This window comes from Episyrphus balteatus, chromosome 2 (assembly GCF_945859705.1).
Source record: "Episyrphus balteatus chromosome 2, idEpiBalt1.1, whole genome shotgun sequence".
NCBI classification, from domain to species: domain Eukaryota; kingdom Metazoa; phylum Arthropoda; class Insecta; order Diptera; family Syrphidae; genus Episyrphus; species Episyrphus balteatus.
In genome coordinates, this window is record NC_079135.1 from 52551487 (window position 1) to 52565326 (window position 13840).

General features: G+C 29.9%; 1 protein-coding gene and 1 long non-coding RNA gene across 7 annotated transcripts in view; one reads left to right on the forward strand and one right to left on the reverse strand.

The window, feature by feature from the left end:
* The window catches only part of LOC129912300 (somatomedin-B and thrombospondin type-1 domain-containing protein), a 159072-nt gene that overhangs the window by 116568 nt on the left and 28664 nt on the right, over window positions 1-13840 (reverse strand). The gene's annotated exons all lie outside the window — the stretch shown is intronic.
* On the forward strand, window positions 806-2128 carry LOC129912301 (uncharacterized). The gene is made up of 2 exons (XR_008771795.1): window positions 806-1794; window positions 1857-2128. It is a non-coding gene; the product is annotated as an uncharacterized LOC129912301 (long non-coding RNA).

The window sequence follows — 13840 nt, forward strand, 5'->3', positions numbered from 1 at the left end:
TTCATTTATTTTTATATGTATAGTTCTTGAAAATCAAAAATCATAATTTTTCAAAATATCATGGCTGAAAGAGTGTTTGTTTTTAACGTACCTACCTAATATTGGTTACAACTGAACCAAAATAAATCTTGGTACATTTTTCTCGGCAGGTCATTCAATCGATTATTTTGTGGGTCACTGTGGCGTATGCGTAACATTTAGTTTCTATGTAAGAACTTGAAAAAAGTTATTGCTGGCCAAATAACATAACCAATTTATTTTGTATGATAATTTGATAATATTTAAAATGATGTTTTAAAACTATTTGAGGTAGAAACATTCTAATCAACCGGGTTGTTCAAGATTGCTTTTACCAATAAATAAATCAAGCGACCAATTGTGAAGAAATGTTAATACTATCATTTTATTATCAGGAAGAAATGATAATTTCATCCATGTCAATGGCTCCAATTTGTCTATAGTTGTAGTTTCGTCATTTAATCAACCTACGTTTCCAAATATTTTTTACTTTATTCAATTGAAAATCTTTTATGTACTTACATATATGTAAATGAAAATTCTTTCCAGTCCAAGAACTTTCAAAATCTTTATTTGTAAACTAATGTTAAAACCATAAACATTTATTTGGGAATCATCAATTTCATCAGAAGTAATATCTTCTCGGAATTTCTTTCCAAAGATAATAAATTATTATTCGACAAATTACTTATTCTTGATATAGAATCCATATTTATCACCACAAATTCCATGTGAAGTTAGGTCATCAACATATCAGAAATTTTTCATACATCACATAACATAAATATGGAAACCAACATTTTTGTAGTACTTTAATTTTGTTTTATAAAATAGCCATCGTATAAAGGAATACATCACTGACTCCTCTATAGAAAATTAAATGGAAACAACTATGCTTTGTGTGTATTCCTGTAACCAAAATTAGGATCACATTAATCAAAGTTAAACAAGGCCACATCATTTGTAGCTGGTCATTTTCCCACTGACCCCTTCCAAAAGCAAAAACAAAACAAAAAAACAAAAAACAAGTTTCATAACTTTAAGTAACATTAAGACGGAATCTCCCACTTGTAAAGTGAAAGTGCTTAAAGAACAACAACTAATCTACAACAAAATGATCTCCCAAGCAAAGGGATTATCTCTTATATTTCAATGGTTTACCACTATAACATGATGAAGATAACACAACGACACGAAGGGTCCTTCCGTCTGACAGCCAGGCAGTACATTTGTCCATTTCTCACATTCATTTCATGCTGCCGTGCCTGTTTTATGTCCTTGTGCTGAGATTTATTCGTCCTTTCAGAGCCTATAAAAATTCCACAGCATATTTACTAAGCCAGATTCAAGGCACCCCGCAAGAGAGTGTAGGCGAAATAAACATGAAAGAAACTAGAATTCTGTGATTTTGAAAATTCAAACAAAAGAAGAGATTTTCTATAAGACACACAAATAATGAAAACCAACACAAATACAACCCAATGTTGTTGTTTGTGTATTGCTTCAAAATAAATTAAGTTTCTATTTTTTTCATTTTGTTTTGACCAAAGGACGAGCTTTGGTCCACTTTATTTTCTTATATTTCAATAAAAGTTGATGAAACAATATTCTTTCGTATTCGACACGTTTCTCTTGTTCGAGAGTTTTTGAAGTAATAAATAAAATTCTCAGTACAATAAATCAAAATATTTTTTCATTTCAATTTTTATAAAAAATCAACGTCAATTAATTTCAGTAAAATGATGGTTATAGCTTTTGAGAACGGACAATATACGAGTATGTATGAATGAGCAAACCGTTTTGTATTAATTTTCATATTTTTTTTTTTTCATCAACAGAAAATTTAGAACATGCCATCCATCATTTTATGCTTTTACATAAAACTCACCTAAGACTGTGAGTGCTGAAACATAAAATTTGTTTCTCATTGTCAGGACGTGGACGTGGGTTTTGGGATAAAGATGAATGAGCAAAATCGCATTGTTATTAAATAACATTCCTGATGAAATATTGTTGTTGTCAATGTCGATAAAAATGTGCGAAGGATCTTGGAATTTTTTTATTCGAATTTGAAGTCAATGAAAATGCAGATTTTTTTTTATTAAATGAATTTATGTTTCTTTTCAATGGTTGGAAAGACTTTTGATGATTGAAATATGTTAAGTAGTAGGGCAGCTTAGAAACAAAATCGTGTACTTTGTGATAGAAGCATGAAATTTAAATTGTTGGTAGTACTTAATATAAGATTTATTTTGAGATATTGGGCCACTTTGTATTCTATCTGGAAGGATAGATACAAGAGTTTTTCTTTGTTGCACTCGCTTAGTTGCACATCATAATATATGAAACATTTTTATTAATATGATACATGATTTCGTGGTATTTATCAACGCCCGATCGAATAAAATTAATACCAAAATAACTCGACTATAATTTAAAAAGCTACATGTATTCATGAATAGTCTTTTACTTAAAGAGCTAGAGTCTGAATATTACCTACCAATAATTACTCTTTGAAAATAAGTGGTAGGCTGATGAAATTTTGTATGGACATTTTATATACTATAGAAAAAAGTAATAAAATATGAGCATCAAAATATTTCTGGTTAAAGGGTGTTTTTTTTTTAAGTGAGAAAAAACACTTTTCAAGTTGTACCATTAAACAAGGTGGAAAATTTTTTGAACTGCATAGGTACAAATTGTAGACATCATATGAGAATCAAAAATAAAAAAAATTATTATTATTTACCATGGAATATTGAATTTTTATCATAAAAATTTTATGACAAAACTTAAAGAGCTTGCTTTTATTTTTTATTTAATTTTCATAAAAATTAACATTTTGAAGGAGTGAGATGCCGAAGTAAAAGTGTGAAAAGTAACTGTGCAATTTGTGATAATGGAATCAACTTTTTAGCATTGTTATTACAATATCTAACTATCATTTTAAGATAATGGACCACTGATTTACAAATTTCATGCAGCAAGTTTTTGCTCAAAAAAGTCTTCTGACCACTTTTTTCTATCAAAATGCGATTCTAGAACATAATTAAGCTTTTTCCATTAAAAAATTCTTATTCCAAACAATCTTCTTTTGCTTTTTCTTGTTTTTTTTTTTCATCGAAAACTGACAAATTGAGAGAAGTCAATATAGGCCATTTTGTTTTTTTCTTTTTTTACATAGGTAGTTACTGCTTGTTCAATTCTAATATATCAATAAAAAAAAGTAGCTACAAGTTCAATGAGAAATTCAATGAAAGTTGTTAATTTGCTTTGTCTCTTTGAAAAATTAATTTGGGTCATATTCTTCTGCATCAAAGGTTTGATTGCTTTTGCAATTTCATGGGAATGGGGTCACATTTGACATTGACATTTGTTGAAAAGAAACGAAATAACCAATGCGTTTTCTTGTTTTCGTACCTCATAAAAAATCATGTTCATGATGGAAAAACCATGAACACTACAGCTTTGTAATACACATATCAATATCTCTATAACCAAGGTTCGTCACTTAATCAAACAAAGTTATTACTATGGTGATTCATATACAAATTTTTCATTTTCACTTCAGTAAAGTGAATATGTGACTGATGTACTATCAATTTCTCACATTTTAAATTCAAAACAACAAAATACCAAGTCATCATGTATTCAATTTTAAATTGGTAAGTCCCTCCACATTGACCATTTATCCCTCAATATACTTTGCATGATTTGTCAAACGTTAAACATCAAATAAAGCCATCACCCAGCCTTGCTGATCTCCTTTGAAACAAAACCAAAACCAAAAAATGCAAATAAACTCCACAACCCGATAGAATCCATTTGCATTTGCATTCTCTCACCCAAATGCATATGAAGTTTTGTAAAAGTCAGGTGTAATATAGGAAGGATTTTAAAACGACCTCTTTCGTTTACATATCCTCGTTGTCTATAGTGTTTCAGAGGCGCAATTTCCTTTGAACTCACTTGCTGCTGTTGCTGCTGCTGCATTGGAACTATTGAACATCTAACTTTGTTTGTCATGTTATGCAGATGAAAACTACACACTCCATTCCATGCCAAGGATATACACAAACAATTTAGTATCCTATATTGTCGTCCTGAAGGCATACACTTGTACTTTCCCACAGTGTCAGTTGTTGTGTAGCAAAACTTCATATGCACATTGCACTGTGTCTTATGCATCGCAATCTTTCTATTTCGTTCGAATTGTTACAAAAGTCTTCTAGATACTTCTTTTTTGTATCCTTAATTGTTTCCACTGCAGTTGATTACAGATGTTTGGAAATATATTTTTTCTTTGCTCCAAAACATCCTTAACATGGGTTGAATTATGTGAAGGAAAATCGTTTAATATTATTCACGTAGTTGAATTCGGTGTAGTCCCAGTCACGTCAATTGATTTTTTCCAATATTCCAAAAAAAAAAACCTACACCTGACCACAAATCTGAATTGGGCTTATGCTTGTTTGAAGACTGCTTCAACCTATCTTCCCCTCCCTTTTTTAATAAGAATCCGCAAAAAGGAGCTGTGCTTCTAGCACTACTGTGTGCAATCCTAACTAGATATTCCCCTTTTGTGTCAAAAGGTAAAGGAGTATTTTGTATGGTAAAGTTTTTTCTTCGTTTTCGTTTTTTTTTTTTTTTTTTTCTTTTTTATGGAAAACAGAGCGTATATAAGGATACAGAGGATAATATGTAAAACATCAAAGTATGCAGATATGTGTATATATAGCAAAGGTTTATGGCCCTGAATGTATGTATATTGGTTTTTTTCTACTAAGAGATTTTCAAAACATGTGAATGGATACAGATGTCGATAGATAGGCGGGAGAATTGAAGATTCATAGGAGTTTTAAGATAAGTATGTTGCTTTGAATAATTTTAAGGGATATCATTTGGATTTTTAAAAGTTTCTTTTTCTATTTTTTTTTTTTTCTATTTTGTATTTTTTGTCAACCTTTTTCAAAAGAAGAGGACTGTTCTTGAAAAAATAAATAGATAAGCTAAACTGAAGAGTTTATGTTATTTTAAAGGTAAAATTCAGTGACAACTTGTTTAGATTTTAATTTAATGAGGGTGTGGCAGAAAAAATATTATATTGAAAGGGATGAAGGATACATTTTTTAAGTCTTCGAATTAAGGAATATAAGAGTTTCTATTTTATGGTAATTTGGTTGTATATAAGCTTTTGTGTTTTTTTGAAAATACCAAGGTCAAACAGTAAATGGCATTTTTGGAAGATTGATCAACAGACATGCGGGATTAGAGCTTAACTACTCTTGATTTCACGAAGATTTTTATTATGCAGAGGTGTTATGAGTTTGGGCAGATAATGGGACAATGTGCGTGATAAAACTAGAATCTAAATGATTAAGATTTGGAAATCGCATGACTTAGGAGGCTTTATTAGTGTGACACGTACAAATTCTTTCTCAAAGGGGACAACTGCTCATACGAATTTAGAACTAGGACGATGTCAGCAGAATGTCACCCACTTAATTGTTCAAACCTGCTGAAACTTTGGATAGCTTGGGGTATTTCGACAATCCAGTGTCTCTCTCCTGAGTTAATACTGTCAAAATATTGTGTTGTCATCCAAGATCCTCAAAGTTTTACTTCGATACGATAATTGTAGACCAGTGCCAATAATTTTTGAAAATAAAAAAATTATTAGCAGCATATGGGTGGTGGGAAAATTTAGGATAAATGGTATATGAAAGGGGAAAAATAAATTGCCCACAAAAAAATTGGGGGAAAGGGGGTGGGTGGGCGAAAAAGTGGGGTGGGTGTCAAAAATCATGGTTTTTTACGATTTCTGTCAAAACTAGACGTCCTATCGAAAAAAAGTCAAACGTAAAATTTTCAAAAATCAAAAATTTTTTCGGTAACTTTTTTGATTGAAAAATAGGCTATTTTTTCAAATTAAACTCGTCAAAAATCCAAAAATTCACTTTTTGCTCAAAAAACATTTTTAATAGATAGAAAACATAACAAAGTAGTTTTTAACCAAGTTTTGTTAAAATCCAACCATTTTTGTAAAAGATAAAAATAAAAAATCAAAAAATCGTATTTTTGCATTTTTTCCAATATTTTTGAGGTTATAGAAAAAAATTGTTTGAGTAAAAGTTGTAGACATTTATACTACCTACAACTTTTACGTTTGACTTTTTTCGATAGGACGTCTAGTTGTGACAGAAATCGTAAAAAACCATGATTTTTGACACCCACCCCACTTTTTCGCCCACCCACCCCCTTTCCCCCAATTTTTTTGTGGGCAATATATTTTTCCCCTTTCATATACCATTTATCCTAAATTTTCCCACCACCCTTATGCTGCTAATAATTTGTTCAACTTTTGCCCTCTGAAAACCGGATTGGCACTGGTCTATTGGAAGTGAGCCTAAATTGACTCCAAAGATATTTATTTGTACATTGCTAGTTTGTTATTTCATTGCAAGAGGGCAATTTTGTTGGTCTTTGGTATGAATGCCAATGCACGACTGGGTTGAACGTACCTACTTGCTCTTATAGTAAAAATTCTTTAGATTACTAAGTTTTTTTTAAATTTAATAATATAAGACAATTTTTAAAAATAATATTAGGTAAATGTATAGGTAAATCTTTTATTGGATTTGACCTCCAAACGAAGTATGCCATACAATTTCTTGTACAACGAAGAATTAAAAAAAAAAAACTTTTAAAAAATTGTTATGAGGCCGTTAAAAAGAAATAGTTTCATAATTCATATGTAAAAAACTTGAAAAAAAAAAAGAAAAAAAAAAAGAATTGGTACGCCAATAAAAAGGAAATGGTAGTCGATACAAAAAAATTAAATATGTTTAAAAAATTCACAAACGGTTTTTTTTTGAAAATTTTAACACTGGGGCTACTGAAACATTTCTGTATAAAAATTTTTCTTTGGTAAATGGTCAAAAGTAGACATTTATTTGCCACAGAACATGTTTTTTTTTTCATCAAAATCGTAAGAACCGTTTTTGATAAAAGCAACATTTTCCATTTGTGTCGTTTGGTAGCGGCAACTCTTAACTACAAAGTTTGAAGTAAATCGCTCCAGTTGCCTAGGTTTCAGCTCGAGATAGGAACAGATGAACAGAAAGTCATACACACTGACAGATAGACAGAATTTTATGTCTGATTGTTATATTGATTTCGATTTTTTTACGAATCCTAAACTTGGCCTATAGTAACTATATTGCAAGTAAGTACAAATTCCAAAAACATAAGATATTTATGAAATTTAAAAAAAATGAGGGTTTAATTACCGCTATCCACTAAATTATTAATGTAGACTGTGAATTTTACAGCTGAATACACTCACAAATATGATGGTAAGTTTCAAGTCGAATTTTCTAACCATTCCTTTGTTTCAAACGTTGAAGCTTTTGGACGGAACTGTAGGATGATTTTTATTTTTATCAACGATGATATTTGTTATTGTAAAGTAAAAATTATTAAAAAAATCCAGCTTTACTTCGTTAGTTATGTATCTACAGAAGTAGTGTTCAGATTTTCAGAACGATCGATGCAGTAGTTTGAGGGACACACAGTCACTTTGAAAACGTGAGTTGTGGGGAAAACGCTTAAAATTTTTTGAAAACTGGTATACAAAGTTCCTAATATAAATGAAGTATAAAAATGCTTATAACTTCGTCAATTTATTTTATTTATTCAATTATGTTTTGTGCATTCAGTTAAAATTTTTTTTTAGGTGCGAAAAAAAATTTAATACCTTAATCCTTACCTAATACAGCTTTGCTTTTAATAGAATGTTTTACCTTTTTTGATTATTTATTCATTGAAGATTAGATTTTATCAATATGCTAAAGTGACATGTCGTTAATATGTGGGTAATTAAAATTTTTAATGGTTTTAATGGAGTTTTTTTCTAAGCTTTATATTTTTGTTATATACATATGTATCTACTTTTCCATACGAAAGATACATTTTTTATGAAAGCAGATTAATTCAATAAAAAAAAAGAACACTAAGCCTTAAAAATCACACCATAAAGTAACACCCAGATGAAGTAACAAAATATCAAAATAAAAATACACCAATGAGGCTAAAAGCCTCAGGCTTTAACATATCCCAAAACTCAATGACAACGAGAGTGGAGCAATAATAATAATGCTCTTACATTATTTGTAATGGTCTGAAGATTAATTCGTTAATATTTTATTATGAGCTTGTTTACTTTAACACGCACGCACACACAAAACAGGTAGGTTTATGTTCGTAGCGTAGAAAGGATACAAAATGTGTTTTCATATGACTTTGTATGTTTTGGACGGATAAAAAAAGTTTTTTTTTTTGTAGGAGTACATAAGGCAATTTTTTTATTCAAGTTTAGTAACCATAGTTACATTGCTAAATTATTTGTTTTGTATTAAGGATTTGCTTCGCTTTACTACAATATTTAATAGCTTTGAAATCCAATCGAAAAAAAAACAACAGCTGAAATTATACATAAATAAAAGCAAAATTATTTCCTGATACACAAAATACCAAAATAAACAAAAAATGTTTGACTTTCACGAAAGCGATTCGTACTTCATTTCATGATTAAATAAAGACATAAAATATATACCAACACGCCCATGTAGAGATACACACTTGTGGTGTTCTGTCGCAAGATTATTTTATTTTTACATAAAGAAAAAGTCAATAAAATTCGAACAGATTTTAAAAATGCACATATTTGTCTTTCGTTGCCGATACAAGAAAAAAAAACCAAACCGAATCAATTAGAATTCTCTGATGATTATGAAATGAGTTAAAGTAAATCCTAGACTGAGAGAAACAACTATTGAAAATTAAAGTTAATTAATTTGATTAATTTTTTTTATTTTTAAGCGTCAAAGACGATAATTTTAAAATCAAAGTGGAATGATGTAAATTTTTTAAGTGGTTTCTGAATAATTATTGGTTGATCTCAGTTTGCGCCATGTTTGTTTTGTGTGTGTTATGGGGCTTCCACCATTTTCAAAGTCCCGAAACTTGCAATATCTCAATCTTTTTGTTATATTTCTAATAAGATGGCTTTTTCGCGAATTTTCTGTGCAACAAGTTTATCTAGAGTACTAGAGATTTTGAAAGTAACGCATTTTTCCAAATATGACATAAACTGAGGTTTGCATCAAAACAAACGCCTCTTCAATATTGAATCTGAATTTTGCTTACGTCTCGTGCGTCGGTTTCACATAAGCGAATCAATCGATTTTAATGAGCGTCTTTATACTGACGCTATTAGTACCAACATTATATCAAATTTGCAAAAAAAAATTTTCAAACAAAATTTTTCGAATTTTTCAAAAACTTGTTTTTGAGAAATTAAATTTTTGAAAACGGGTTGATGTTGTTTTTTTTTTTAAACTTCACCTTATGTGTGGATTGGTAATTTCTGCCTTATGTCCAACAAGTTCTTGTGACTTACAACTTTTAACCATTTCGACGTTCGTGCAATTAGTTTGAAAGAACGGAGATGACATACGATTTTCCGCCGAATTCGAATGGCTAGGGCTAAATCCAGCAACAAGCTGCTGAGTAAATAAGACTTAGCCATAAGCGGAAAAGAATGAAACATAATAAAGAACTTAATGAGCTGCTGAGCTACCCAAAACCCAACCATTGAAACAAAATTGAATTCTAAACAGTGCCTTCTCAATTATGCCGAATTTTCATCAATCAGAAATATTTTCGTGAAAACAATGTTTGTTAAATGGCCGTATGTTGGTCCGTATGCCATCCCGAAGCCCTGCTTGAGGAAAATCCAAACCGAAGCCTGTAGTTCAGTTTTAAAGACCAGTAAATTAGCATAAAAACAGCAGAAAGAAATCCGTGTTACGTCTACATATTATGTAGATTGTACATAATCAACACCTTTAAAATAAATAAAAAAACAATATCCCAGACATAATGTGTTTTATTTAAATTTAAGGTTTAAGGCGTTATTTTGATTGAAAAACTTTATATTTTATAATGGATTAAACTTATTGTCATTTCATTATAAAACTCGTAAGGATTAATTTGTTTCAAATTGGTTTTTCTTAGATTTAGAATTCCTTGAATAAATTTTTTGTTCTTGCCTTATAAGAGTGTCTGCAAAGAATTCTAACAACATTAACAAGAACCCACAAAATTTCTATAGTCAAATAACAAACATAAGGAAACCTCACCTTGAAGAAGCATATATCCTCTTTATATATAAAATACTCTTGCAGACAAAACCCCCAATTCAAGTTTACAAGAGACATGTGTTTGCCTTTATTGTTGCCAATTTCAATTATTAAGGAAACAAATTAATGGTCCTGCGACACACAGAAACTTTGAAATCCCTTTTATGTCAAGTGCATCCTTAAGGCGATGGAGACATTCCGACACTCCAGAGGCAGCACTATGCTGCTGTAAATTTTGTATCTTCAACTTCAACGTGACTTGTTTATCTAATTTTCTCAGGTACCAATGGGGACACGACTACTGCTACGACCCCTTTTTTTGTTATTTAAACTCGAAAACAAAGGGTGTCTCGAGAATCTCTTTCTTTTTTTAATCCCAACCAAGGCAATGATAAGAGAATTCGTAGACTGGTTTCTTTTTCTGTTTTTTTTTTGTCTTTATCCATTTGATTTTTTTTTTTCTTTTCAGGGGATATCGGATATCAGTTTCCTGGGATGAAATTTTTCTCTAATGATACATTTGGAAAATGCTTCACTAAACGCATATATGTACCTATACACGTGGATACCCGTCTACAAATCAAAAAGGATATAATTATGTCAAGGGAATCCTCCCATGTGTTCGTATATTCTTCTCATGCCACAACGTCCTGGTGGTTAGAGTTAGAAGTCGTTTACTTACATTGGAATCCCTGAGCACAACCGATATTTTGTGAGTCAAATCGAATTTTTTTTTCTCTTTCTTCGTCTTGCTTCTCTTGCTCTATCTTGGATTCCAGTTCCTAAGCAGATAAACACTAAACCACCCACACTCACGTTTATTTAAAGAAAACAGCGAACAAAAAAAAAAAAAAAAAACCTCTTTGAAAATCCGCATAATAAAATATGGATATAAATACTAGAGAAGATACTTTTGCAATATTGTGAGTAAGGTATTTTTATAAATTCTTGGGTTGGGATGAAGAAGATAATACAGATATGAATTTTGTGCTACTTTGCGGATTTTGTTAAAGTTTTCAACTATAGAGGGTGTATAGAAAATTCATGTGAGTGTATGTGCATTTTTGTGTATAAATTTAGCTTAAACTGAATTGTTTTCTTCATAAACAACATGAATGTGTTATTTTTTTTTTTGTTTGCATGCAAGAATGGAAGTGTATTGTTTCTGTTTTGACTTTTAAAAACAACGATGTGGAATGGATTATGTTGAAGTTTATTGTACGTATAGGTGTCGGAAATGGTGTGGTTGTCACAAAACTTTGACTTCATGAAAACACTAGAAGAATAGTTTGAAAAATGCATCATCAAGAAAATAATAAAATGGAAAAAGACATGACTGGATGGCACGTTCATAAGTTAATAATAAACGTTAAGAGCTGTTGTATCAAGAGACTCTTGAAATTGTTTTAAGAAATTTAAATAATTAATATTTACAAAGAAAAAAACATGGAGTACAAGATTCTTCATTAAAGCTACTTTGCATTCATTAAATGTTTATCAACCCATTTTCATTTTACACTTTTTTTGGCGTGGCTCTAATATATTTTAAGAGTTTAGGAAAAACCTAGTTCATCAGATACCTAGAATTTCAGAAATTTGAGCCACAACCCTGAATGATGGAACAATGCTTTGTGATTAACAACTTTCAACCATTCTTGTGCGTGTAATGGAAGGGACCTACAATTTACCACCGGCTTTTAGTCAAAAAAATTTCCGTCGATTTCCACCAGGACCACAAAATTCTTGCGAAATCTCATCGGAAAAATATTTTTGTAAATCCAAACACAATTCTCAGAAATGCAAAAAGAATAACAAAAACAATGAAAAACAAGTGAAGACTTCTACAGATAATCTAGTACAATTTTCTATTTCGCTGATTTCGTTCTCAATTTCTTTGTTCTATTATTGTATGTTTTCGTTGTTCATTTCGCACTAGCAGGGTACTAGGGTTTAATGTTAAGACATAACTACTTATGTATTATAAAAAGTATCCAATAAAAAAGTAACCAATCTCCAGATTGAGTACGGGTGACAGCACTTAAAATTTAAATATTTAGTCTTCGTGGTCACTGGCCATTTTTCTGAATTATTGTCAAACATAATGAAGAACTTTCAATGAATGCACAGTCTTCAAATCATCAGACAAGGTAAATTGTCAAATTTAATCAATACAAATTTAAAACCAAATGTAAGGTTGGTTTTGTTTTTTACATTTATCTTTTATTTATCAGGAAAACAAAATTAAACTATCGTATCCAACTTCATTCAAATACATTCACTTTTCTTGCTACTTTATGAATTTCCCTAACTGGATATAAAGTTAATTATAAAAAAAACCCTTAAGCTGAATTCGCTACATACGTTGTTTTCAACTTCGTTAATTAATTTTCGACCATGGCTCAAATCCTATCCGTGGGAATTGGTTGTTTATTTTTAATTATTTAATAAGCTATGTAGCTAAAAACCGCGATATTAACCAAGAGTTTCTGGAAATAAATTCGAATAAAAGCTTTGCTTTGTTCAACTTTGAAGATATCTTATTATTATTATTATAATTCAGAAAGGATTCAAATACCTAAAATAGCTTTGAGCTAAAAATAACTAACTTTTAGAATGAAACAAACTTTTTGTTAAGTTAATTTATTGATGTAGAAAATACAAGAGAAAAGTATCAAGAATAGGGGAGATATACTTTTCACTGCGCGGTTTATATTTTAACATAACTTTGCGAAATAATGTTAACATTTTTCCAATTATATGTAATTATCATAAAAATACATATTTTTTTGGAAAACTTTGACATGAAACAATATTTGAATTATATAGATACAAAAAAAAAGGGAATTTAAATCAGTTAGGGTATAAAAATAAAATACACCGTGCATTTATGTCAAATAATTAATTCAATTGTAAAACTCATTGACTTGACATTTTAACATCACTATTCTTTCATTTGATTCACTTCATTTATTTTAGAATTAATTTAAATTTATAAACCAAACTGCGGTTATTATGCAAAGTACTATATTAATACATATTGCCGGTGACGCGTTTAAAGTGTAAAACTCCATTATACCAAATTTTACAGGAGACCAAAACAAATTGCCTAATTAAAGTAAATCATGTTACTTTTTTATCATGAATAACTTTAATTATGAATAAAATGGAAATTTCTGGTGTCGCAATTGTAGTAGGTATTCACTTAAATCTCATAAATTGCATCAGAATCTGATTTTCGAAAAAATGGAGTTACACATTTTGAGCGTGTCACTGTCGATATACAAATTTTTTTATATTCCTTTTTAAAAATAGTGTGTTTATATTAGTCAAACGTTAAGTGGTGATGCCATTCTCGAAGCACTTTTTTAACATTTACACTATTTAAACCATTACATGGAACCATACTTGATTGAACAAATGAACATATTATAAAAGTTCAATATTTTGTTAGTTGAATTTTTTGTATATCTACTTTTATTTTTTATATTATTTTAAAGAGCAAGTCCAATTTTAAAAACTAAGACCAAAAATGATAAAAATCAAAGGTTTTAAAAAAATTCAATTTTATTTTTTCGTTTTTGTTGTCATACCATTTTTACTTGCTCTATAGGGCAAGTATT